This window comes from Lactuca serriola, chromosome 9 (assembly GCF_051521515.1).
Source record: "Lactuca serriola cultivar US96UC23 chromosome 9, Lser_US96UC23_V15, whole genome shotgun sequence".
NCBI classification, from domain to species: Eukaryota; Viridiplantae; Streptophyta; class Magnoliopsida; order Asterales; family Asteraceae; genus Lactuca; species Lactuca serriola.
The window spans coordinates 1,378,660-1,403,915 of NC_136416.1; the positions used below are offsets into that span (position 1 = coordinate 1,378,660).

The 25,256-nt window shown below is 40.6% G+C and overlaps 1 non-coding gene across 1 annotated transcript; it reads left to right on the top strand.

Moving 5' to 3' along the window:
* Positions 1–19,660: 19,660 nt before the first annotated feature.
* On the top strand, positions 19,661–19,767 carry LOC145077456 (small nucleolar RNA R71). The gene has a single exon (XR_013693199.1). It is a non-coding gene; the product is annotated as a small nucleolar RNA R71 (small nucleolar RNA).
* Positions 19,768–25,256: the final 5,489 nt, after the last annotated feature.

Below are 25,256 nucleotides of genomic sequence, written 5' to 3' on the forward strand. Positions count from 1 at the left end.
ATTAGGTTAAATAAGAACATTGAAACAGATCTAGAATCATACCTTTGAGTTCCTTGTTGATCTTGAGGTCTTGGAGCTTCTAGAGTCACAAATGTCACTCCTATAATGGCTTACAAACACCAAATCAAAGAGGATGATTTGGGAGAGAGGAGAGGGAAGGAATTTCGACCAGAGGTTCCTTACTTTAGGTCAAGTGTCGAATTCCATCAGCCATAGGGTCTATTTATACTTGTAGACTCCTTAAGGGTTACAACCTAAACCCTAATTGGATAATCTTCTCTTAAGGGTATCCAAATCCATTCCTAGATAAGCATATGGATGATTTTAGCTATCCTAAACCTCTTAGAATTCGTCCATACCATATCCAAATGGATTTACAGTCTAAAGCTTAACTATCAAACAATTGACAGTTTATACCCCTTTATTTAATTAATCTCTTTAAGTCACCAAATTAATTCTAATTAATTCTATGACTTATATTAATCAAATAACAAATATATTATTCATTATATTATTCTCATAATATATTAATAATATTTATTCTCTCTTAATAAATCATCCTATCAAGTTGCTATGGTGAAGGCAACCCAAAAGGACCATGCACAACCGGATATAGTTACAGCCTTAGACACTACTCCAACATGTTGAAGGTAGAAGAAGAAGATGAACAGTGAAGCTTTTGGGAGTGTTTGCTCTCTTGGAAATTCCGGATGCAGTAAAGAGGTAAATGAGAGTAGAGACTGCCTTTTATAGTGGGGGAAAGGAGAGAGAAAAATCGTTTCAAATCTTCTATGCGTGACAGTTAAGGCAGGCGATGATCACGTAGGAGAGATAGTGTCAGATTCCTAGGATCACGCCGCCCAACAAGCGCCGTTTCAGAATAAACCGGTTCAAATCCTCACGCGCCTTTAAGGGACAGAGAGGTGTCGCTTGAGATTCGCACACGCGTCCATGATGTCAGTAAAAGTGTGGACGTTCCAAATTCACACGCGTTCCCTTTTTACCGTCGTTTGAAATTCAATCCTTTTAACTTCCGCCTGAGTCAGCAACTTTTTGTCTTATCTTGTAAATGTCATCTTTTGAATTAAATACCCACGTGGATGATTTTTGACCACAGCTTGAAAATTAACCACCAAAGCAATAATACAGCCTGTAATTATTAGTAACGGAATATTGGAAACTCAAAGATTTTCGTGCAAAGAGTGTAAATAGAAAAGAAATAAAGCAACTCTTTTTAGGAATGACTGTGATGTCAATAATGACACGAAACAAATGATCCCGGGCACGAATCTCTTCCTTCGAGATCAAGAGAGACCTCAAAGTGTTAATGTGGTTTCCCGTTGAATGACGATCAAACATTTATTAATAAATGTTGAAAGGTTTCTTTTAATAAGGCTACTTAAGGGTGGCTTTCGCTTTGATTCAACAATTCTAATCTTGAAATAAGAAAGAAAGTGAACAAAGTACTTGTGAGACCGGTGTAGTCTGTTGAACAAGTAGGTAGGAATTAAGTTTAAATATCTTGGAAAAAATATAAAATCTCAACAAAAAATAAAAACTGGATCCCAAGGCAAGAAATGTTATGGTGTTTAACAATTTCATAGGAATCACACAAAAATAAAAAATTTGAGATTTCAGTAGGATACATCCGTCAATTCATTGGTGAAAATTTGAGCAAATTTATTGTTCACCGTCAATTCAGATTTTGTGTTGAATATTGGGTTTCACTCAGCTCGTAGTGGCACGAAACTGAGATCATAAACACAGTTGTTGTATAACCATAAACCTCAGTGGTAATGTCTGAGAGTCTCAAGGGTTACGTTGATGAAACGAATGTAATGGAGAAATGTAATGGAGATGGTGTAAGAAATTAAAGTACCTCTGCTGCGAAAATAAGGACCAAGCAGAACAACTCTTATCTCATGTGAGAAGAGAGTGAGGTAGCTCACGATCAGAATAAATATGATAGCCTAATTGGGAAGACAAGGTTTGTTTATACCAAGTCATTAAGACTATTATTCAAAATATTATGAGGCTTGGGACACATACAGCAACATGCTTCTAGGGACACTTAAGTAATCCAACAATTATATCCCCATAAACGAACGAGCACACAAACAAAATTAAAAGTGAAAAATATTGTTGGTGTTTTTGATATATATTAAAAAAAATAAAATTAAAAAAAATAAGTAAGAGAAAAAAATAAGACTTGGAAAAAGTAAGAAAAGAAAAAAAAAACTTTGGAAAAATTTGAAAAACCGAACCCGAATGTTCGGCTGGTTTCGGTTGAAGAAAATTTTGAAAAACCGAACCCGAGCGTTCGGTTGGTGTCAGTTCAAGAAAATTTTGGAAAACCGAACCCGAGCGTTCGGTTGGTTTCGGTTGAAGAAAATTTTGGAAAACCGAACCCGAGCGTTCGGTTGGTTTCAGTTGAAGAAAATTTTGGAAAACCGAACCCGAGCGTTCGGTTGGTTTCGGTTCAAGAAAATTTTGGAAAACCGAACCCGAGCGTTCGGTTGGTTTCGGTTTTGGAAAATTTTAGAAAACCAAGGAATTTAGACAAGTAATCAGAAAATACTTTTAACAATAAGATAAACAAATTTGTACATGAAATATACAACCAAGAAAACTACCTTTGTGGGGATGAGCGAGTCAGATTATTCAACCGAACCTGAACGTTCGGTCAATTTCGCTTCTTACGTTTGAGGTTGAGAGGTAGTTTTAGGTACTGACTCCGATTCCATCATACCTAGCCCTTGCAATATTTTGTTGAATGATGCTTCAGGAAGAGCTTTGGTAAAAACGTCAGCCAGTTGATCAGTGGTTCTTACAAAGTGTACTTCGACGTTTCCATCTTCCACATGATCTTTGATGAAGTGATACCTCAGTGCAATGTGTTTGGTTTTAGAGTGTTGCACTGGGTTATGACAGATCCTAATTGCACTTTCAGAGTCACAATATAGTGGGATCTTCTTCATATTTAGTCCATAGTCTCGAAGTTGACTCTGGATCCAAATCACTTGAGAGGTGCACGATGCAGCGACTATGTATTCCGCTTCGGCAGTAGACAACGACACGCACGTTTGTTTCTTGGATTGCCAGCTAACCAACTTCCCGTCAAGGAATTGACAGCCGCCAGTAGTGCTTTTTCTGTCGAGTCCACATCCTCCAAGGTCTGCATCTGAGTAGGCTTGAACGAAGAAGCCTGATTTGGATGGATACCATAGACCTAAGGAGGCAGTTCGCTTGAGATAGCGTAGAATGTTCTTGACTACAAGCATGTGGGGTTCGCGTGGGTTTGCCTGAAATCTAGCACAGTAACACACAGAAAACATGATGTCAGGCCTGCTAGCAGTAAGATACATTAGTGAGCCTATCATTTGATGATAGAGCGTGATATCGACAGCCGGTTTGTCTAGAGATGGAGTTAGCTTGGTGCCGAATGCCATTGGGACTTTGACTTTGGAGTCTCCCATCATACCAAACTTTGCTAGGAGAGTCTTCGTGTAAGCTTCCTGATTGATAAAGATGGCTTCGGGTCCTTGTCTAATATTTAAACCAAGGAAAAAGTTAATAGGACCCATTGAGCTCATTTCAAATTTAGTCTCCATCAGCTTTCTGAATTCAGCTGTTAGGCTGGGATTCGTTGAGCCAAAGATGATGTCATCGACATAAATTTGAACTATCATAAGGTGGTTACCTTCCTTTTTGCGAAAGAAGGTTGGGTCAACCGAACCTTGTTTGAATTTAGACATCTTTAAGAATTTAGTTAGCGTTTCATTCCAGGCTCTCGGAGCTTGTTTGAGACCATACACAGCTTTATCCAGAATGTAGCAATGATTTGGATACTTTTCGTTCACGAACCCAGGAGGTTGATCTACGTACACTGTTTCTTCTAGTTCTCCATTAAGAAATGCACACTTGACGTCCATTTGGAAAACTTCGAAGTTTTTGTGAGCAGCATAAGCAAGAAAGATTCTCACAGATTCGAGCCTAGCTACCGGAGCGAAAGTCTCTTCATAATCAATCCCTTCCTCCTGACAATATCCTTTTACAACCAGACGAGCTTTTTTCCTTATCACGTTCCCTTCCTTGTCCATTTTATTCCTAAAGACCCATTTGAGACCAACAACCGAGGCATATGGAGGAGTTGGAATGAGGCGCCAGACTTTGTTCCTTTCAAATTCGTTCAGTTCGTCTTGCATCACTTGAACCCAATCGGAGTGATCGAGAGCAGTGTTAACTGTCTTTGGTTCAACTTTTGATACGAAAGAGTTAAACATACAAAACTCAACTTTGGAGAATAAGGATGTTTGTTTTGCCTTTAGTTGTGATCGGGTTAGGACCTTTTCAGAGACATCACCAACCACTTGAGAGATAGAATGATCTCTGGTCCATTTGGTGAGAGGAGGGTAGTTTGGATCAAAGGTTGGGTCTAGTTCAGCATTGATCATTTCTTCTGGCTCGGATTGGCTTTCATAGTCAAGTGACATATCACCATGCTCCCCCTCGAAGGATGAGCTTTCTAGAATGCTTTGAGAAACTTGAGATTCAGAGGTTTCTAGCGGTGCTGGGCTTTCAGGCGTTGATGCACCTTCGGTTGGTGAAGCACTTTCGGTTGGAGTTGGACTTTCTGGAGCATTTGGAGAACTTGGCTCCCCCTCAACATGTGAGCTTGGCTCCCCCTCAACTGAAGCATCGTTGGATGGAGGTTCATCAGAATGCGATCCTCCTTCGTTCATTCTCCTGGCAGCTTCTTCGACAATTTGTTTCATATGGTCTAACTTGTTGTCTGCTGCACCTGCTTCTGAAAGAGTAGCTTTCTCTGGTTCGTCAAAGAGCTCCATAAACTTCTCGTATAGATTAGCGATCGAGACTGTGACTTGGCCAGTTTGAGGAAAGAATTCCCCAGATGTGTCTTCTTTGGCCTGTAGCTTTTTGACATAGCTATCATCGAATGTCACGTAATAGGTCTCTTCGATTTTCCTCGAACGCTTGTTTAGGACTCTGTATGCTTTGGAAGTGAGAGAGTAACCCAGAAAGATTCCCTCGTCGGCTTTGACATCGAACTTGTTGCGGTGTTCTTTAGAGTTAAAGATGAAACACCGTGAACCGAATACGTGGAAAAATTTCACATTGGGCTTTCTGTTGTTGAGAATCTCGTAAGGTGTGAGCGTGAAGCGCTTGTTTAGATATGACCTGTTCTGTGTAAAACAAGTAGCAGAAATAGCATTAGCCCAAAAATAAAGAGGTAAGGAAGCAAAACTTAGCATAGTTCGAGCAGCTTCACACAAAGATCGGTTTCGTTTTTCGACAATTCCGTTCTGTTGAGGTGTGTAAGGAGCTGAGAAGTTGTGGCTTATTCCCTTTTCTGCTAGAAATTCTTCAAATTCTCTGTTCTTGAATTCCAGACCATTGTCGCTCCTGATGTTGCGAACAACCTTCTTGAGCTCTACTTCAATTTGCTTGATAAACACTTTCCGCTTATGAGTCGCTTCAGATTTGAGCTTTAAAAAGAACACCCATGTAAATCGTGAAAAATCATCAACAATAACAAGAATATACTTGCTACCACCGATGCTTTCGATAGGTGATGGACCACACAAATCAATATGAAGTAATTCGAGTGGTTCAACAACTTTAGTGTTAATTATGGATGGATGACTTTGACGACTCTGTTTCCCCATTTTGCATGCAGCACACAAATGATCTCTGTCGAACTTGAGCAATGGAAGACCTCGAACATGACCTCCAGTGATGAGTTTGTTGATATCTTTAAAGTTGAGATGAGAGAGTCTTCGGTGCCACAACCAGCTTTCGTCAGATTGTGCTTTTGATAACAAGCATATAGCTGGGTTTCCCTTGATGGGTTTGAGGTTTAGAGGAAACATTTCACCCTTACGTTCAGATTTGAGAATTACTTTCTTCGTCTTCTTCTCAATAATTTCAGAACCTTCATCGTCGAATGAGACTTTGAGACCTGTACCTCCAACAAGCTGAGATACACTGATGAGGTTGTGTTGCAGTCCTTCCACATATGCCACCTTCCTTATAGTAAAATCACCATTAGTTATCATTCCGTATCCCTTTATGGTGCCGAAAGAGTTGTTTCCAAACTTGACATTGCCACCATTTGCAAGAGACCTGTATTCCCTGAGCTCCTCTTTCCTCCCTGTCATGTGACGCGAGCAACCACTATCGATGTACCATTCTTCGTCAAACTGCTCGTCACTTATAACCTGCAAAAATTAAGCAGATTTAGGAACCCAAAGTTTCTTGGGTCCACGTGAGCCTTTCACAGGAACAGGAATAGTAAGAGAGATGTCAACAAGATATGTTCGTTTTATGAGTGTTGTTTCATCTTTCTTTTTAATGGTAAAGACTTTTATTTTAATAGGATTGGGAGTGTTCGGTTTAGACTCTGGTGTTGATGCAGAAACCTTCTGTTTGCCCTTTTGTTCAGCTGACGAATGAGATTTTTGAGAACGAACAGAATGAGCTTTAGAGCAAGATGGAGATGAATTGGAAGAATTAGAAGAATTAGATGAATGAGAAGGAGTGGGCTTATATTGAGATGAATTCTTGGCTGAAGACTCTAGGTGACCCTTTTGCTTTTGATCATTGGTGGGACTGACCTTAGAGTTTTGATTTCCTTTGATTTCAGAACCGAACCTTTGCTTTCGGTTGAAGTCGTTCTGTGAACCGAACCTTGTCTTTCGGTTGGAGTCATCCTCATAACCGAACCTCTGCTTTCGGTTGGTATTCTTTTCCGAACCGAACCTTGGCTTTCGGTTGTTGTGGGTCTCATGTTTTTGGACAGGATCATTCTCAACCTTCAGATTCTTGTCTTGATGTGAGAAGTATGCATTCTGGGATTGCCAGAATTGTTTCATTTCAGAGAGATTCTTCCTGTATCTCTGGTTCCTTTCACGTTTCTTATTCCTCATCTGCTTCGGTTGATGATGGATATTCGCTTTCATTTTCGGTTTTTCCTTGGCTGGTTCGCTTTGGACTGTGGGAGTTTCACTTTGAACTGACGAACTAGAGGGAACTTCTTCTTTGGCTGAGCTTTCATTCTCTTGAGGAATGTCTTTCGTACCACTGGTACTTGGCACATCGAAATTGTCTGGCTTGTTCAAGGGTTCTGGTATGTATCTACCTTTACTGATCCATGAAGTCCTTTCTGACAAGCCTTTAGTTTCATCTGCATTATCGATTGGAGCTGACCAAAAGAACTCATCGCAGCCATCAGCATTATCTTCGTTTACGATAGCTGTGAGTTCAGCAGTCTGATGTTCAGTTACTCCTGTGGCCTTGTACACTTGATTTGGAGTGGTCCTGACCTTTTGATATACAACTGCTTTTTCTGCTAAGATCGGGGACTTTTGTTGGGACAATCGAGCGAACTCCACTGAATTTTCAGAAATTAGATTCTTGTGGTTTTCAGGTTCGCTTTTTACAAATTCTGAGCAGTCAACTGTGTCCTCTACAGAAATTTCACTCATGTTGTCATCCTCATTAAGCTCAGATGCATTTTCAACATCAATTTTATTTTCTGAGCTCAAGTTGGCATTTAAGGAGTCAAATTTTTGTATGGTTTCGGTTCTCAGTTTAAGTCTATCATTTTCATCCAAAAGGTTTTTGAGCATGTCCTTGTGGTCCTTGGATTTAATGAAAGATTCAATTTTGTCCAGTCCATACATATAGGTCGGATTGACGTCATCAGATGATATCACACTCTCACAATTATAAGCTTCAGCATCGATTTCATCCTCCTTAAACTCAAGGAAGGGCAAAATCATGCGATGAATCTTTTGTCCTATCTCACAATCCAAGTGAAGCTGAGTAATATTAGTGTAAAGACGTTTTGCAATCAAACAAAAAACATTACGCTGTTTTAACAATTTTAAATTGTCTCTCTGTAAATAAATGTTTTTGTCTTTTATTTTAACTAATTCAGACTCCTTCAACTCGATCCACATGCGCCGCTCCTCACTCTTCGAAGACACCCTGCTTAATTGATCAGTTAGGTTAGAATTGGTGACTCGAGTTTGAGTTAAACTACTATCTAGATGTGAGATTCGTGAATTAACACTTTTTAGTTCCTTTTCATAGGAGCTTTGTGGTACTTTAAATGAAACAAAAACCGATTGTACCTTCTTGATCAGTTCATCAAGTTCGTTGAACTGCACGCTGAGCGGTTTGGCCGTAAAGCACATATCCTGCTGCTCCTTCGGTTCATTGCTTCCACCATCGGTGTTGTATCCCCTCATCTGAGATACTTCAGACACCATCAAGCACCTACCTCCACTGCTCTCCTCTTTAGCCACACAAGCTTTTCCATGCGAAGGCTTCCTCACTTCATCGTCTTCGGAGTCGGTTGACCAAACTTCCACTCCACCGAACTCGTCATCATCAACCGAACCCTGCACAATTAGAGCATTCATGGAAGGGTTAGCGGTAGATTTCTTCTTCCTCATCTCATCAAGCTTTTTCTGTAGCAAAGCTTCCTCATCCTTTTCCTCATCTTTTTCAGCCATCTTTTTGAAGACACAATCCTTAGCATAGTGGTTTTTCCCACCACAGTAGTAACAGCTCACTCCAGAATCACCATCTGCCTTCGGTTCCTTCTTGGGCTCTTCAACCTTCGGTTCATTGTTAACCTTTTCTGAACTATAACTCCCCTGCCAGTTTCGATTTTTGTTGCTGGGGAATCTTTTCTTAAAGAACCTCTTGGGGTTAGATACCATCATAGCATACTCCTCAGACGTGAGGTCATACTCCTCCAAGTTGAAGTCTTCTTCCTCCATCACAGCTTTACTTTTTGAAAGGAGGGCTAGCGAACCTAGGCTTGAAACAACGTTCTTTTCCTGCAGCACAATCTTCTCCAGGGACTTGAGAATACCCACCAGTTTCGCCAAAGAATAAGATTTAAACTGTTCATGGGCTTTAACCGTGGACACAACTGCTCTCCACTCTGACCTTAAACCATTTAGAAACATAACCTTCTGCTCGATAAGCTTCCTTTCGATGTCATGTTTGATCATCTTGCTGAGAAGATGATTGAAGCGATCGAACGTCTGGGTCACAGTTTCTTCGGCTCCTTGCCTAAATTCTCCAAACTCAGATAAGAGCAAGGTTTGGATAGAGTGTTCAAGATCCTCGTCTGTAGAGTACAGTTCACGAAGTCTATCCCAAACTTCTTTTGCCGTCGTGCATGAGCTTACCAACCTGAAGGTGTCGGACTGAAGGGCGAATCTGATCAATCGTAACGCCTTAATATTGCACTGGAATTTGTCCTTTTCATCTTGTGCAATATCTTTAACATCCTTCAGCAGATCATTATACTCCTTTTGAGTTTTAATAATCCTCGACGTTGCAGAGTGAGAAAAAGGTCCATTAATGATTGCTTCCCATATGAGGTATCCATTATCCTCAGATCCTATAACGTAGTCTTCGAAGTGATGCGCCCAGACTTCATAATCATGGGTATATAGGATGGGAATCTTCGTGGTTGAACCGATGCTGTTGGAAATATTGATGGGATTCGATTGCGACTCGTCCATTATGATCGAAAAACCTGTTCAAAGATCAGACTTGTAATAACTCAGACTAGGGCAAAATAATAAATATCAAGATACGTCAATAATGAGATGACGGCTCAATAAATATCAGTAATTGCGGAAAAACCCTAATTGAAACCTTTTCACAGAAAAGAAGTGTATCGATTACACAGCCTCCTGCTCTGATACCAATTGATGAGATTAAAACTTAATCTTGAAGATCGATTAGATCTTAAACAGGTGAATAAATATTTAAACAGTAAGAACGAATGCAAAATAAAGAACAACTCAACGATGAATCAAACGAGTCGAATGATTATAAACAAAACCCTCAGAAGAGCTCGATCAAGAACATCAATTGTAGAGGGTTGGAGGTTTACAAGAACGATAAAATAAATCTGCAATACTATCGTGATCGTTATTTGTTAATTGTTGACCTAATATGCATGCAAGCATATCTTTATATAATAAACCTAGCAAACTCACGGTTGGACAGTCCCAATACCGGAGTACAAAATAAATGGACTAACAGCCGAGCCCAATGACGCAATCTTCAAACGAGTCTTCAACTCAACACAAGCAGTGATCAAGTGTTTAAACTAATGAATTCCCTAGATTAACAATTTGGAGTAAATAAGATTTGTAGTGGTTAATCAATTTAGTGGTTCAATTAACCTCTTGTTTGATGGTTTCTCAAACAAGCTCACACACTAATCTAACTATTGTCTTATTAATCTTAGTTTCGTAATCATTATTCCTAAGCATATGATTTAGTGTTCACATAGACATATGAGGTTAACAACTAAGAGATGTTCATACAGCTTAATTGTCTTCCAATTAACAGAAAATAATTGTGATTAATGCATAAGGTTCTTTAACAAACTTAATTTAATAGATCACCAATAAACAATTAATCAAAAGCTAAGAATTAAACCATAGGAGTTCCTTGGTATTCCCCAAACAGAAACAAAAATGTAATTAGCTCATAGTTGCAGTAAAATCAAACACAAAAACAAGTTTAACTAGATTTGGCGTACTCAAATCCTAAAGCTAAGTGGAATGATTAACCTAGTTGCTTCAATTCTTCAAAAGGTTGAAGATTAGAATGCCTCAGCGTCTTCCAGGGTTCTCAATCGCAGAAGGATCTTCAAAAATAGCAGACCCAACTCGCCGAGTAGACTCGTTGTTATCCGTCTTAAATCAGGAGTCGTGGCTATCTTCTGGAATATTCAGCTGGACTCGCCGTGTATACTCGTGTACTCGCCGAGTAGATGAGCTTTTGTTCCTCAATCTTTATTCTTTGGTCTTCAATTGCTTTCCCTTGTTCCCTTTCACTCCCAAGCATGTTTTTTGGACTGAAAACAAAATTTAAACAATATTAAGTACCTTTTGTCCATATTATTCACATAATTGGTTAAAAATGTATGCTAAATAACTAACTAATTATGCACATATCAAAATACCCCACACTTGACTTTTGCTTGCCCCCAAGCAAAACTAAAATTTAAACATATTAGAATCACATATTACAACTTCAATCTAACCCAACCATTATGCCAAGACCGTAACGCATGCATTTGTGTCTAAAATTTTTCCTAAGGACCCCCCATACTCCAAATACTCACAATCCTCATAAACATTCGCCCACTCACCTCGAACTATGCTCATTTTATGCAACCCTCCGAATCCATCCGCAGAAAACCTCTTACCCTCAAGGTATTTTTAATTGAGCAACCCAAGCATACATAATCTAGAATTACAACTTTTTGATACCACTATGGAGCTCTTTTAGAATTCTTCACTTCCTTTGATAATTTGATCTTTGATCTCTTTGAATTCAGCACCTTTATTGTTTGATTTTCGGTATCTTCAACTTTTTGAATTTCTTGGAATTTTGATCTTTTGATCTTCACTTTATTTGCTCCAAAATTCTTCAACTTTTCTTGTAATTCTTTTTTTTTACATGTACCTCACTTTTTTTTTTCACTCAAAACCTACATGCTTAAGCAGGGGCGCTCAATCTCAACATTTATTGGCTAACGATAACAATCTTCCTAGATACATTTCAGGTTTAGGATGCTAAACATATTGCATCCCTCGGGCTGAGCGGGGCCGTTTTTTTGTCCCATGATTTCACTAGAATAAGGAAGCCACAAATGCACTAGAACGTATATAGGCTCAACTAAACATTTGAGTTTTTCATGCAATTATCAACACAATTCTAACATGGAATCCTAATTTTGCTTTTACCAAAATTTTCTAAATTAAGTCTCTAAGTAATATTTGGTATGCAACAATTTCTTTTAAAATTAGCCCAAATTAAGATTCTAAGTTTTCTATTTATGTAATCAACCCCCTACCCCACACTTATTTTATGCAATGCCCTCATTGCATATTATGCAAAAAATAAAAATGCAAATATATAGAGGGAATTGGAACAAACTCCCCTGGGGTAGCAGTCGATAGGTTGATACTCTCTTTTTAGCTCCTTCTTCTCTTGACTTTAGCCATGGGAACAGCTCATCCATGGCTTGGGTGTCATGTCTCGTGTGGTTGACAGCTCGAAAATTTCATGGAACAAGCTTCTTAAGAAAATCTCCAGTGGCAAATCCTCACAAAAAGTGGGTAGTTGTTGCAGTGAAAGTGCCCAAAGCAATTCTGGAAATCGAAAATTGGTAGTTTACTCGGCGAGTAGTAGCGTGGACTCGGTGAGTAGCTCTTTTCTTAGAACGATATCGTGTAATAACTCAGGTACTCGCCGAGTAGAGTTTGTGTACTCGGCGAGTAGGCGCTGTCTTGCCAAAACTGGTCCAGCTGACGTTCCCTTTTACTCTGGTTTTGAAATTTTGAAATGCAAACTGACCCTCACTCTAATTCCTTCAGCAACAACACTCTCCATTACTCTCGACTCTCACGGATGCAATCCTAAGGACAAGACCCCATATTTTTCATGAAAACCTCTCATCCCTTTCTTGACCCTCACAAATTATTATGTCTCCTAATCTTCTCTCCCTGAAAAAAAAAATAAACAACTAAAAGTGACAATATTAATCAACCCACAAAACAAACATCACCCAAGTGTTTAACATTTGTCCAAAACATAACTAAAACATCATAAACATAAAAAAACAATTCTTCACCCTTCATCTTCTATGTCGGCTCCTCCTGCGCCACTTCCTCCTTCTCTATCTCTTCTCCTCATACGCTCGTCCAAATTCATAATATATGGATATCCGGGACCGGGTCTTGGGGCAATATTCTTCCGTTGAAAAAGGTATTCAAAAGACTGGTTATTATAATTCACCCCTTGTCCAATGTCATCCAAGTAGCGGCGGTACTCCAATTGATTCCATCCGTCATTGTCCTCCTCCACTGGAATAACCGGTGGGTCTTCCCGCAGCTGCTCACTACGCTGTCGGACCCGCCTTCCCGGCTCTTCAGGAATCGTCGACTCGTCTTCAAGTGGAATGGTGAATGAGTCGCCAAACTTCTCGAATATATGTGCCCTCCGATATAGTGCAGTGTTGAATGGTGGAGGGTGGATAACCGTGAGTGCCCGATCTTGTGGAAAATCTAGAATCCCATACGACCTCGCTAGCCTAGTCACAAACATGCCTCCATTGATTTTTGAATTAACTTTTTCTTTAACCGCCCCTTCAGCGAGGAATTTAGCAATGCAATAGGGGAGGTTGCAGAAGGCGTCGGGAGTAATGATACTCCATAAATAGAAGATGTCAAGGGTTGGGACCTTGTCCCAATCCTTCCTCTGGTTGATGGTGCTAGCCACAAAACGGTGGATGAGGCGGTGGATTGGTGAGCGAATGTGGCCTTCTTGGGCGGTGGAAGGAATATACACTCGGTTAGCGATCTGGTTCCACCATGTTGAGGCCACCACTACCTCAGGAAGTTCTTTATGGCAGTTCTCCAAAAAAGCTTCAAAATCTTCAGTCATCATCATGCTCTGGTCATAAATTCCTAACCTCCAAGAGAACTCAGCAATGCTGCATTGTTGCAGCTCCCCGCCCAAAGAAAAAGAGATTGTGTTGGAATTGTAATACTCACTACCACCTCAGAATGAGATGGTAGCGAAAAATTCCCAACACAACTCGACATACACGGGTTCTTGGATCTTGAATAATTATAACCACCCATCACATGTGATGGTAGTATACCCCAGACTGCATTCTTTCACCAAGTAAGGTGTAAGCTCCTCCTCCAATCCCACATTTCCTAGCCACCCCCAGTCAACTGCGTTTGGTAAATGAATTTCCTTCTGTTTGAGCGCTTCCAATCTGTTGGGCCTTGTTTGTGACGACTTGGAAGTTAGTTGTTGAAAAGAAAGCCATGGAATATCACTTTGGCTTCCCCCACGAGAAGACTGCCCCCTTCTGGCCATTTTTCCTGCATAGGAATATCACAAACAAACAAACAAACAATACCCAATAATTAAAAACAAAGGATTCTGGCCTGAAAAGTCATCTACTCGCCGAGTACACGACCTACTCGGCGAGTAGGATGAACATCGGGACTGTCTGTGCCGGACCTGTGTATACTGTCCAAAAATCCAAAATTTTTCACAGGGGTTTGTTGTAATGGCCTATCTAACCATAAATCATAAAGAAATTCATCCTAACATTACCTAATTCATGGCTAATTCGAAACCCTAGAATTTGAGGAAACCCCCAAATCCGAAATCAAGCAAAATCGGGGCAAATCTATGATAAAGATCGAACCTTTAATGAGTTTATAGTGTAAAGATGTTACCTTTTTCTTTGAATGATGAGAATCGAGTGAAAAATCGGAGAGATCGGACGAAATCGCTAAAATCGTCGAGGCTGCTTGAGAGTTCGCAGTGCACAGCGAGTATGGGGATGAAATGGGTGAAAACCCTCTTTTTTACAATTTTATATTTCACCCGTGTTCAGTGTGTACTCGCCGTGTAGAAAGTCCCTACTCGCCGAGTATAATTGCAATTACGCGTTTTTTCAGGTTACTCGGGTAGGTACTCGCCGAGTATACGTGCCTACTCGGCGAGTAAACCTTGAAGTTTGAAAAAAAAATTGTGACAATTTTGAAAAATTTATGTATTTTCTCATTTTTTTTTAAAACCATCCACCCCACACTCTAGGCATTGCTTGTCCTCAAGCAGTTATGTTCTCAAAAATAGATGAAGAAAAGAAAATAATGAAAATAAAGAAAAGGAAAGAAAAATGCAAACTTGAAACTCGGGTTGCCTCCCGAGAAGCGCTTCTTTTTAGGGAGTCATTAGCTAGACTCCTCCCCTTCTACGTGGTTGCAATCCCTTCCAGCAGCAGCAACTCTTCCATTCCTTCATTCCAGGGGACTCCTTCTTCATACTTTTTAACCCTATGACCATTGACCTTGAAAGGCATGCCATCTCTTGATAATAGCTCTAGAGCAGCATGTGGAAACACCGTCTTCACTAGAAAAGGCCCATCCCACCTTGACTTGAGTTTTCCCGAGAAAAGCTTTAGTCTTGAGTTGAAGAGCAACATTTTTTGACCTTCATGAATTTCTTTATCTTTAATCCTTTTGTCATGCCACATCTTAGTCTTTTGTTTATAAAGCCATGAACTAGAGTATGCATCATTCCTTAGCTCTTCAAGAGCATTCATTTGCATTAACCAGTTGCTCTTTAGTTCCTCCATGTTGAAGTTACACCTCTTCAAAGCCCAAAACGCCTTGTGTTATAGCTCCACCGGTAAATGACATTAATTTCCATAAACTAACCTATATGGTGTAGTACCAATAGGTGTTTTGAAAGCTGTATGAAAAGCCCAAAGTGCATCATCTAGCTTATCCGACCATTCCTTGCGATTACTCCCCACCGATTTCTCCAAAATTCGCTTTAAGGCTCGATTTGTCACTTCGGTTTGCCCACTAGTTTGTGGATGGTATGATGTGGAAAACTTATGGGTTACCCCATATTTCTTTAACACCTTTTCCAATTGGTCATTGGCAAAATGTGTGCCTCGGTCACTTATAAGGGATTTTGGGACTCCAAATCGTGAAAATAATTTCTTTAAAAACCGCACCACCACCCGACCGTCATTTGTTGGTAATGCTTGTGCCTCCGCCCATTTGGATACATAATCCACCGCCACTAGTATGTATTTGTTTCCTTTATACATGGGAAATGGTCCCATGAAGTCAATTCCCCACACATCAAACACCTCGCACACTTGGATACTATGTTGTGGCATTTCATTTCGGGATGAAATGTTTCCCACTCTTTGACAAGCATCACATTCTTTGACAAATTGGGTTGCAGCTTTAAAAATTGTGGGCCAATAAAACCCAATGTCAAAGATCTTCTTTGCCGTGTAGTGTGCTCTATGATGTCCACCCGTGGGCCCGCTATGACAATGCTCTAATATTTTCTGGCTTTCCTTCCCGAATACGCATCTTCGTATGATCCCGTCCGCACAACTCCGGAAGAGGTATGGCTCGTCCCAAAAGTAATATTTTAATTCGGAAAAGAATTTCTTCTTCTGTTGACTGCTAAAATCTTTCGGGATGTATTTTGTAGCTAAATAATTAGCTATGTCTGCGAACCATGGCTCTTCTCCCACGGTCACCATAATATACTCGTCCGGGAAGTCGTCTCCATCTTTATCTTCTTGCAATTGCGGGTTCTCCAGTCTTGACAAGTGGTCAGCTGCTACATTCTCCATTCCTTTCTTGTCTCGTGTCTCTATGTCGAACTCTTGAAGAAGTAGCACCCATCGTATCAGTCTTGGCTTGGCATCCTGTTTTGCAAACAAATACTTGATAGCCGAGTGGTCAGTAAAAACAGTCGTTTTAGATAAAACCAAGTAAGGGCGGAATTTGTCAAAAGCATACACCACAGCTAATAATTCTTTTTCAGTGGTGGTGTAATTTTCCATGGCTGGGTTTAGAATCTTGCTAGCATAATATATGGGTTGAAAGTGCTTATCAACCCTTTGACAAAGGACAGCTCCTAATGCATAATCACTAGCATCACACATAATCTCAAAGTGTAAGTTCCAATTTGGTGCAATAATGAACGGGGCATTAGTTAATTTTTCGTTTAAAAATTCAAATGCCTTTAAACACTCTTTAGTAAAATTAAATGGTGCATCTTTTAGTAGTAATTGTGTTAGAGGTCTAGTTATCTTGGAAAAATCTTTTATGAAACACCGATAAAAACCCGTGTGTCCTAGAAAACTCCTAATGCCCTTCACATTAGTTGGTGGGGATAATTTGGCAATGGTGTCAATCTTTGCCCGATCCACTTCAATTCCCATTTTGGAAATCTTGTGGCCCAATACTATACCCTCTTTGACCATAAAATGACATTTCTCCCAATTGAGGACCAAGTCGGTTTTTTCACACCTAGCAAGCATTAAGTCAAGATTAGTGAGACAATCATGGAAAGAAGATCCAAAAACAGAAAAGTCGTCCATAAAAACTTCCATGAATTTTTCCACCATATCGTGGAATATAGCTGTCATACACCTTTGAAAAGTCGTGGGTGCATTGCATAACCCAAAAGGCATGCGTCTATAAGCAAAAGTCCCACTTGGGCAAGTGAATGTGGTCTTTTCTTGGTCCATTGGGTCTATGGGTATTTGAAAATAACCCGAAAATCCATCTAGAAAGCAATATTAGCTATGGATCGATAGTCTTTCTAACATTTGATCAATAAAAGGTAAGGGAAAATGGTCTTTACAAGTGGCATCGTTTAGCTTTCGATAATCGATGCACACTCTCCAACTGGTTACCGTTCGTGTTGGAATTAGTTAGTTCTTTTCGTTGGTTATGACCGTCATCTCTCCTTTCTTGGGAACCACTTGGACCGGACTCACCCATGGACCGTCGGAAATGGAATAGATAATTCCCGCATCTAAGAGTTTGACCACTTCCTTCTTGACTACTTCTTGCATGTTTGGGTTTAACCTTCTTTGGTGCTGTACAACCGGCTTTGCTCCTTCTTCCAGATTGATCTTGTGGGAGAAATAGGATGGGCTTATTCCCTTGATGTCGGTGATGCTCCATGCTATGGCCCGCTTCCGCTTCTTCAACACTTGCATGAGCTCCTCCTTTTCAGAATTGGACAGGTCAGCAGCTATGATTAGAGGCTTTTGGTTGTCTTCTTCAAAGAAAGCATACTCCAAATGTTCTGGTAAAGTTTTGAGCTCTGTTTTTTGGTTCTGACTGTTGGACTCGCCGAGTGCAGTTAGGATACTCGGCGAGTTTGTGGCTGTATTCACGTTTTCTGCCTTTTCTTCAGAGGAACTCGGCGAGTAGATCGGTCCTACTCGGCGAGTAGAACTGTTAGTTTGTTTTACCAATTCTTCATAATCTGCTTCTTCCAGCAGTCTTTCAATTTTCATCAAGTCTCTTTCTGGATCAAATTCTTCATCATTAGTTGTGAACTTGCTGGAATCTTCAGTTATGCCTTCCTCCAATAATTCGTCAAGCATATCGATTGAGAATGTCGTGTCGTCACTATTCCTTGAATACTTCATAGCTTGGTCTACCCCAAATGTGACTGAATCTTCTCCTACCCGCAAGGTGAGCTTTGAGTCCCTCATGTCTACTATAGCACTTGTCGTGTTGAGGAATGGCCTTCCAAGGATGATTGGTACTTGTGGATCCGCCTCCATGTCTAGAATGATAAAATCAGCGGGAAAGACGAATTTGTCCACCTTGACTAATATGTCTTCGCATATGCCTTTTGGGAAGGTGACTGTCTTGTTTGCCAAGTGTATTGCCATGCGAATTGGCCTTGGTTTCGGGAGATCCAGATTTTTAAGGAATGAATATGGCATTAGGTTCACAGTTGCTCCCGAATCGGCTAAGGGATGAATGGTGGCCAAGTTGCCAAATTGGCAAGGTAAAGTCAAACTCCCCGGATCACCTTTCTTCTTTGGTAACTTATTTAGCATAGCAGCTGAGCAGTTTTCATTGAGTACTACCTTCTTCACTTCTTCCATCTTCCTTCTATTAGTGAGAAGTTCCTTAAGGAACTTTGCATACTTGGGCATTTGCATGACGGCTTCAATGAAGGGTATGTTTATTTGAAGAGTCTTGATATGATCTAGAAACTTCTGATACTCTTCCTCCTGCTTCTCCTTCTTGGCTCGGGCTGGGTATGGAATGGGAGGCTGGTAAAGTTTTTCAGGAATCTGTTCGGTGGGATTTTGTGATATACTAGCCGAGTCCATACGTGGTACTCGGCGAGTAGGGCTGTCAGATTGTATTTCTTAGTTTTCTGCTTGCTTTTTTGCCTCCTCCTTCTGTGATTTCTTGGATGACTCAGTCTGAATAGGTGCCAGGGGAGTGATTATCTTCCCACTTCTTGTTTTGACTATGTTTATGTGCGCGCCTTGTGGGTTATTTTCAGTTTTGCTAGGAAGTTCGCCCGGTGACCTTTGGTTGATTTGTTGAGCAAGTTGCCCAAGCTGCGTTTCTATATTATGGATAGATGCTTGCTGGTTCCTAAGCATGGTCCTTGTTTCTTGAATTGCAGCATCATGGTCACTATGTCTTTTTTCTGAAGCAGATACAAATTTGGTGAGCATTTCTTCCAAGCTTGGCTTCCTTTCTTGCACCGACTCCTCTTTTTGGTAGAACCCTCTCCCTTTTTGCCTAAACCTTTCCTCCTTGGCTTTCTTGTACTCTTCATAAGGGAGCCATTCTTTCTTTTGTTTGCACCAGTCTTCATCATATCGGTCTCCACTTGAGTAGCACACTTGCACCTTCTTGTTGCCATTCTCATCTAAATCACAGTCTCTAGTGAGGTGAGGCCCATCGCAGTTTTCACAACCCACCCGAATAGCATGGATCGTTTGATCCATCTTATCCATCCTCCTATCCATGGTTTTTAGCATAGCCATGACCACGGATAAGTCTTCAGTAGCTGCATAAGTGGCTCCCCTAGTGACATCATGTCTAGGGTTGTGGTATTCTCTAGAGTGTTTAGAGAATTCTTCAATCAATTCTTTGATCACTGGGGGCGGCTTCTTTGTGAGCGGGCCTTGCGAGTCTAATAACTGCCTGGTTGTGACATTGACTCCATCATAGAAGATGGATACTTCTTGCTGGCTGTTAGGTCATGGTGTGGGCAGTTTCTTAGTAAGCTCTTGTACCTCTCCCATGCTTCATATAGCGATTCTCCAGCTTGTTGTTCAAAGTTAGCAATTGCCTTCTTCAACTTGGCTTTCTTGGAAGGTGGGCAAAAGTGATCAATGGATTCTTCTTTCATCTTGGGCCAAGTGGTGACTAATCCGGGAGGGAAGTGACTTGAGCCAGTCTTTTGCAGCACCTTTGAATGTCACCGGGAGCATACAAAGTAGCTGAGTCTCGCGAGGCACATTAGGAACATTGAAGTAATCAGCTACATCATTGACTTCGTCCAAATGCTTGTAGGCATCTTCATGGTATTTTCCATAAAAAGGTATTTCTTTAAGTAAAGATAGGATATGACCCTTTAGCTCGAAGGTAGCAGTCGCGGGAATTGCGGGTTGCACAAGTCCCGGGCCAGTGTCGTCGTGCATCCTCTTCTTCCATTCTCCCATGGGGATTTCATCAATGTTAGCCATTGTGATAGCTAATTCTTCCTCGGACTCGGTTTCGTGCTCGTAAGTCGGGTCCTCTTCTTCCTCGGTCTCGTACTCAATATCTTCCTTAGCTGGTTCGTCGATTACTAAGGAAGCGCTGGATGCTCCTAATTTGCTGCTCTTCTTTTTCCCAAAAACAATCTTCAAATTGGACAAAGGTGACTTCTTTGGTGTAGTCGAACTCTCCACGTCCTTTCCTTTGTTTCTTTTTAATGCGGTTTTGGGATCTTCAAACGGGGGTACCAGCGGGGTGTTTGATCCTCTGTTCATGAAAGTCCTGAAATAAACAGAATAAAAACGTAAAAGGAATAAAAAAATGTACTGAAAAAAATCGAAAATTAACTACTAAATACGCTTGTACTCGCCGAGTAGGTGCGACTGCACTCGGCGAGTATCAGTGTGATTTCGAAAAAATTTAAACTTAATATTAAAACTAAACAGATGTTAAAACCTGATTACTAACTACTAAATTGCAATAAAATAACTTTATGCAAGTAAACTCACATAAAGGATCGAAAAAAATTAGGAATTAGATTAATTATTTAGAACCGTTCCCCGGCAACGGCGCCAAAAATTTGATGTGTGTTAGATGCATTTGTTTTATCCCTACTTTTATTAATAAATTTAGCACACAAAGGCAGTGAACCTGTCTTTTAGTGGTATAGTTTAGTAAGTAAGGTATCGAACTCAGGGAACGGAAAATTAAACTAATAACTAATTTTAACTAAAACAATTAATGAAAGTAAAAGGTTTTTCTTATAGTTTTACAAGACTAGAAACTTAAGCACACATAAAACACTTAATTAACTAAATTACTAAAGCAAACAACTAATTCATCAAATTTGATAAAGATGTTTCTATTTAGGTTCAACCAATTCACTCCTATGGTTATTTGTATTTATGATAGATTAATTGTTATTGGCTACCAACTATAGTGGTTAGGTTCATGTTCATTACTCCTAACCCTTAGACAATCAATTAATTCAAGCAGTGATCAAGTGTTTAAACTAATTAATTCCCTAGATTAACAATTTGGATTAAATAAGATTTGTAGTGGTTAATCAATTTAGTGGTTCAATTAACCTTTTGTTTGATGGTTTCTCAAACAAGCTCACACATTAATCTAACTATTGTCTTATTAATCTTAGTTTCATAATCATTATTCCTAAGCATATGATTTAGTGTTCACATAGACATATGAGGTTAACAACTAAGAGATGTTCATGCAGCTTAATTGTCTTCCAATTAACAGAAAATAATTGTGATTAATGCATAAGGTTCTTTAACAAACTTAATTTAATAGATCACCAATAAACAATTAATCAAAAGCTAAGAATTAAACCATAGGAGTTCCTTGGTATTCCCCAAACAGAAACAAAAACGTAATTAGCTCATAGTTGTTGTAAAATCAAACACAAAAACAAGTTTAACTAGATTAGGCATACTCAAATCCTAAAGCTAAGTGGAATGATTAACCTAGTTGCTTCAATTCTTCAAAAGGTTGAAGATTAGAATGCCTCAGCGTCTTCCAGGGTTCTCAATCGCAGAAGGATCTCCAAAAATTTCCAGAAAAGTAGTCCCATTGGATAAAGGCTTGGTTTTTATAGATATCTCAAAACAGGGTGTACTCGGCGAGTAGTAGACCCAACTCGCCGAGTAGACTCGTTGTTATCCGTCTTAAATCAGGAGTCATGGCTATCTTCTGGAATATTCATCTGGACTCGCCAAGTATACTCGTGTACTCGCCGAGTAGATGAGCTTTTGTTCCTCAATCTTTATTCTTTGGTCTTCAATTGCTTTCCCTTGTTCCCTTTCACTCCCAATCATGTCTTTTGGACTGAAAACAAAATTTAAACAATATTAAGTACCTTTTGTCCATATTATTCACATAGTTGGTTAAAAATGTATAAAAATGTATGCTAAATAACTAACTAATTATGCACATATCAGTGTATAAGGTAAATAATCATTTATCCCTTTGTCATAGACATCATGTTGAACATGAGATATAGATTGCAATTAATCACATTTAAGTGTTCAAATTTTGATAAGGCCTTAGATGTCAAACTTTCAAAGAATAAGAGGAACAAATCTCATCTTTATTACATACACCTCTTGCACGGCTCACATCATACCTGGCAATAGCCTTTACAATTTTTTGTTTCAAGAACAACATTTGACTATATTAAAGCATAACATTCCCCATACTTAAGTGTCAAATATGGATCTCATGTATTAAGGATACAAAGATGTTACCTTTATCTGTAACATCCGGATTCCCAGGTACATTATTTTTTCTTTATTTTGGAGGGACTCGGCGAGTTGATGCTTAGACTCCCCGAGTAGAGTCGCGAATTCCATCCGGGTTAATGACCGGACTCGGCGAGTCGAGTAGTGGACTCTACGAGTCCGTGCTGTTTAATGAAGCCCTAATTCCCGGGGATTAAGACCTATCTAAAGGGGCTTATAGCCACCAATTACAGCTACCAGACCCCTGAGTGAAACCATAAGCGATCTAGAGCGGTTGTGAGGAAGAAGATGCCATTTTTTATTGTAACATCCCAAAATTCAAGACTAAAAATTTCTTTTAATAAAACATTACTTAAAGCAAAATCATCAACCCAAAACATAACCAGAGTATTAATTTCCAAAACACATGTTCGTTATCAGAGTAAAACATTCCCATGCTATCTAATCTATGGTGTGTGCCATGCGATCACCCCGAGCTCTTCCCTCCGCTACCGGAAGTACCTGAAACCAAAACTAAAAACCGTAAGCACGAAGCTTAGTGAGTTCCCCAACCTACCACATACCAAGCATAACCACATACTGCACATACTGGGCCACGCCCGCTATTCTGGGCCTCGCCCCCTGCCTCGGGCCTCGCCCGCTACAACGGCCCCGTAGCTCCAGCCCTCGCCTGGCTTCGAGCCCCGCTCGAATACATATCTGTTTCACTTAGGACTCCCCTGTCATTGGGCCTCACCCGCCGACAAATACTAACACATAAACATATCACAACAGATACACACACTAAGCATACACTATCGAATCTTGTTCTAAAGGCCTCGCCTATCTTGGGCCTCGCCCATGTCCTGCAACTGGTGAGTCATGGAACCCCGTCCACACTCCTACTGGTAGTGAGATACAGGCCCAGCCCACACTCACTCTTTCCCTAACTTGGGCCTCGCCCCTGTTCTGCTGCTAATGAGATGTGGAACACCATCCACACTCTGCTATTGGTGAGGTGCGGGACCTCGCCTACACTCACCTCCCTACTAGGCACATACATGTATCACACAGACAACTAGTATAAACTCTCATATAAAACATTCCTTGGGCAACCTCCCCCTATCATTGGACCTCGTCCTGAATATCATACTAGCATACTATGCCTAGGGCTAACCCCCGGGTCTTCTACTCATAACTACATGGGTCGGCATTGTGGCCTTAGACCCATTTACACAAAGGGAAACTCACTTACACTTGCTGAACTTGCTGATAACCCCTCTAGCTGTTGCCCGACAACTCTCTGAACTCCTGCTCCACTAGCTCCCCGAGCTACCAATATCAATGCAACACTTAGTCTAACTGTCCCCTGGAAATCAACTAAGTCAACTCTGGTCAAAGTCAAAGTTCTGGTCAAAGTCAACCTTCCAGGTCAACCCTACTCGCTAAGTCTGCCTACTGACTCGTCGAGTTCATATGCTCAGAGTCCTTCCATTCACGACTTGACTCGCCGAGTCAGTCCATGACTCGACGAGTCCACCGATTGCCGAGTCCTGACCTGTCCAACTCACCGAGTCCCCACTCAACACACTGATTCGAGTCTTAACTTGAAGGGTTTGGGGTTTCACGACTTGACTCGCCGAGTCCAAGGAAATCTTCAACAGACTCGCCGAGTTGTTCTTCCAACTCGCCGAGTTCCTGCCCAACTTCAACCAACTCGCCGAGTCCACCCATGTGACTCGCCGAGTCACTCGAGTTCTTAATCCATACGGTGGCTTTTCGAGCCATGCAGGGCTCCAAATCATAGATCCATACTTCCAAAGCTCAATCCTCACGTAAAGTTGCAAACTTTACATATAACTAAAGATATCTAGGCTCAAAACACTCTAGGGCTAGGTTTAAGGACAAAAGGGCTTCACCAACTACTCATCTTCTGATGCTTTACGACATATGGGACCATCCCAATACTAGATCTTAAGTGGCAACAACACATCTAAGCCCCAAACTCGAATTAGGTCTCAAACAACCATAAAACCCCCAAATATCATAAGAAAAATAGATCTAGATGCAAAGGAGGGAAGATAGCCGCTTATTACCTCCAAGATGAACACACACTGAAGTAGATCTCGGATCTACACCTCTCCTTTGAAGCAACCTTCTTGATCTTCAAGTTCCTTTTTAAAGTTTCCTTCCTCCAAAGCTATTTCTCTCAAATGATGGAAGCTCACACGAAATCTAGGGTTTACAGGTTCTCTAGGATGATATGGAGGTTGAGGGAGGGACATAACACCCTTTATATAGGATACAACTCCCGGGATTAGGGTTTTCCTCGTTCAGACCAGACTCACCGAGTCCCCTTAGCCGACTCGCTGAGTTGGTCACTTACTCCTTAACCCGGATCCCGCTCGGACTCGCTGAGTTCCTCCTTGGACTCGACGAGTCGGCCCTTTAACTTAGGGTTTCCTTTCCTTTCTTGGCCTTCCAGATTTTGGGTGTTAAATTGAACCTTGTGTGGGTGTTTTTGCGAGAAGAATGTGAACAAGGCAAGAGGGGGCTGAAGAGGGTGCTATTATGTGGATTTCAGAGCCTAAGGACTTCATATTCAGGTATACATTCGATCCTTCTTCAGATTTGGGTGTTAATCCTTGAGAATTAGGGTTTCTAGCACATTTAGGGTGTGAATGATGGTGCAATTGGTCCCTTCTTGTGTTGAGGCTTCGGATCTGGATCCAAAGAGGTCCAGAGACCTTAACTCCTTGATCTTTATGGGGTGACATTGGGTAATATGAGCTTAGGGTGACATATTGAGGCCATTTCTTCAAATAAAGCCATTGGGTCTTTGCATGGGCATCAAGAT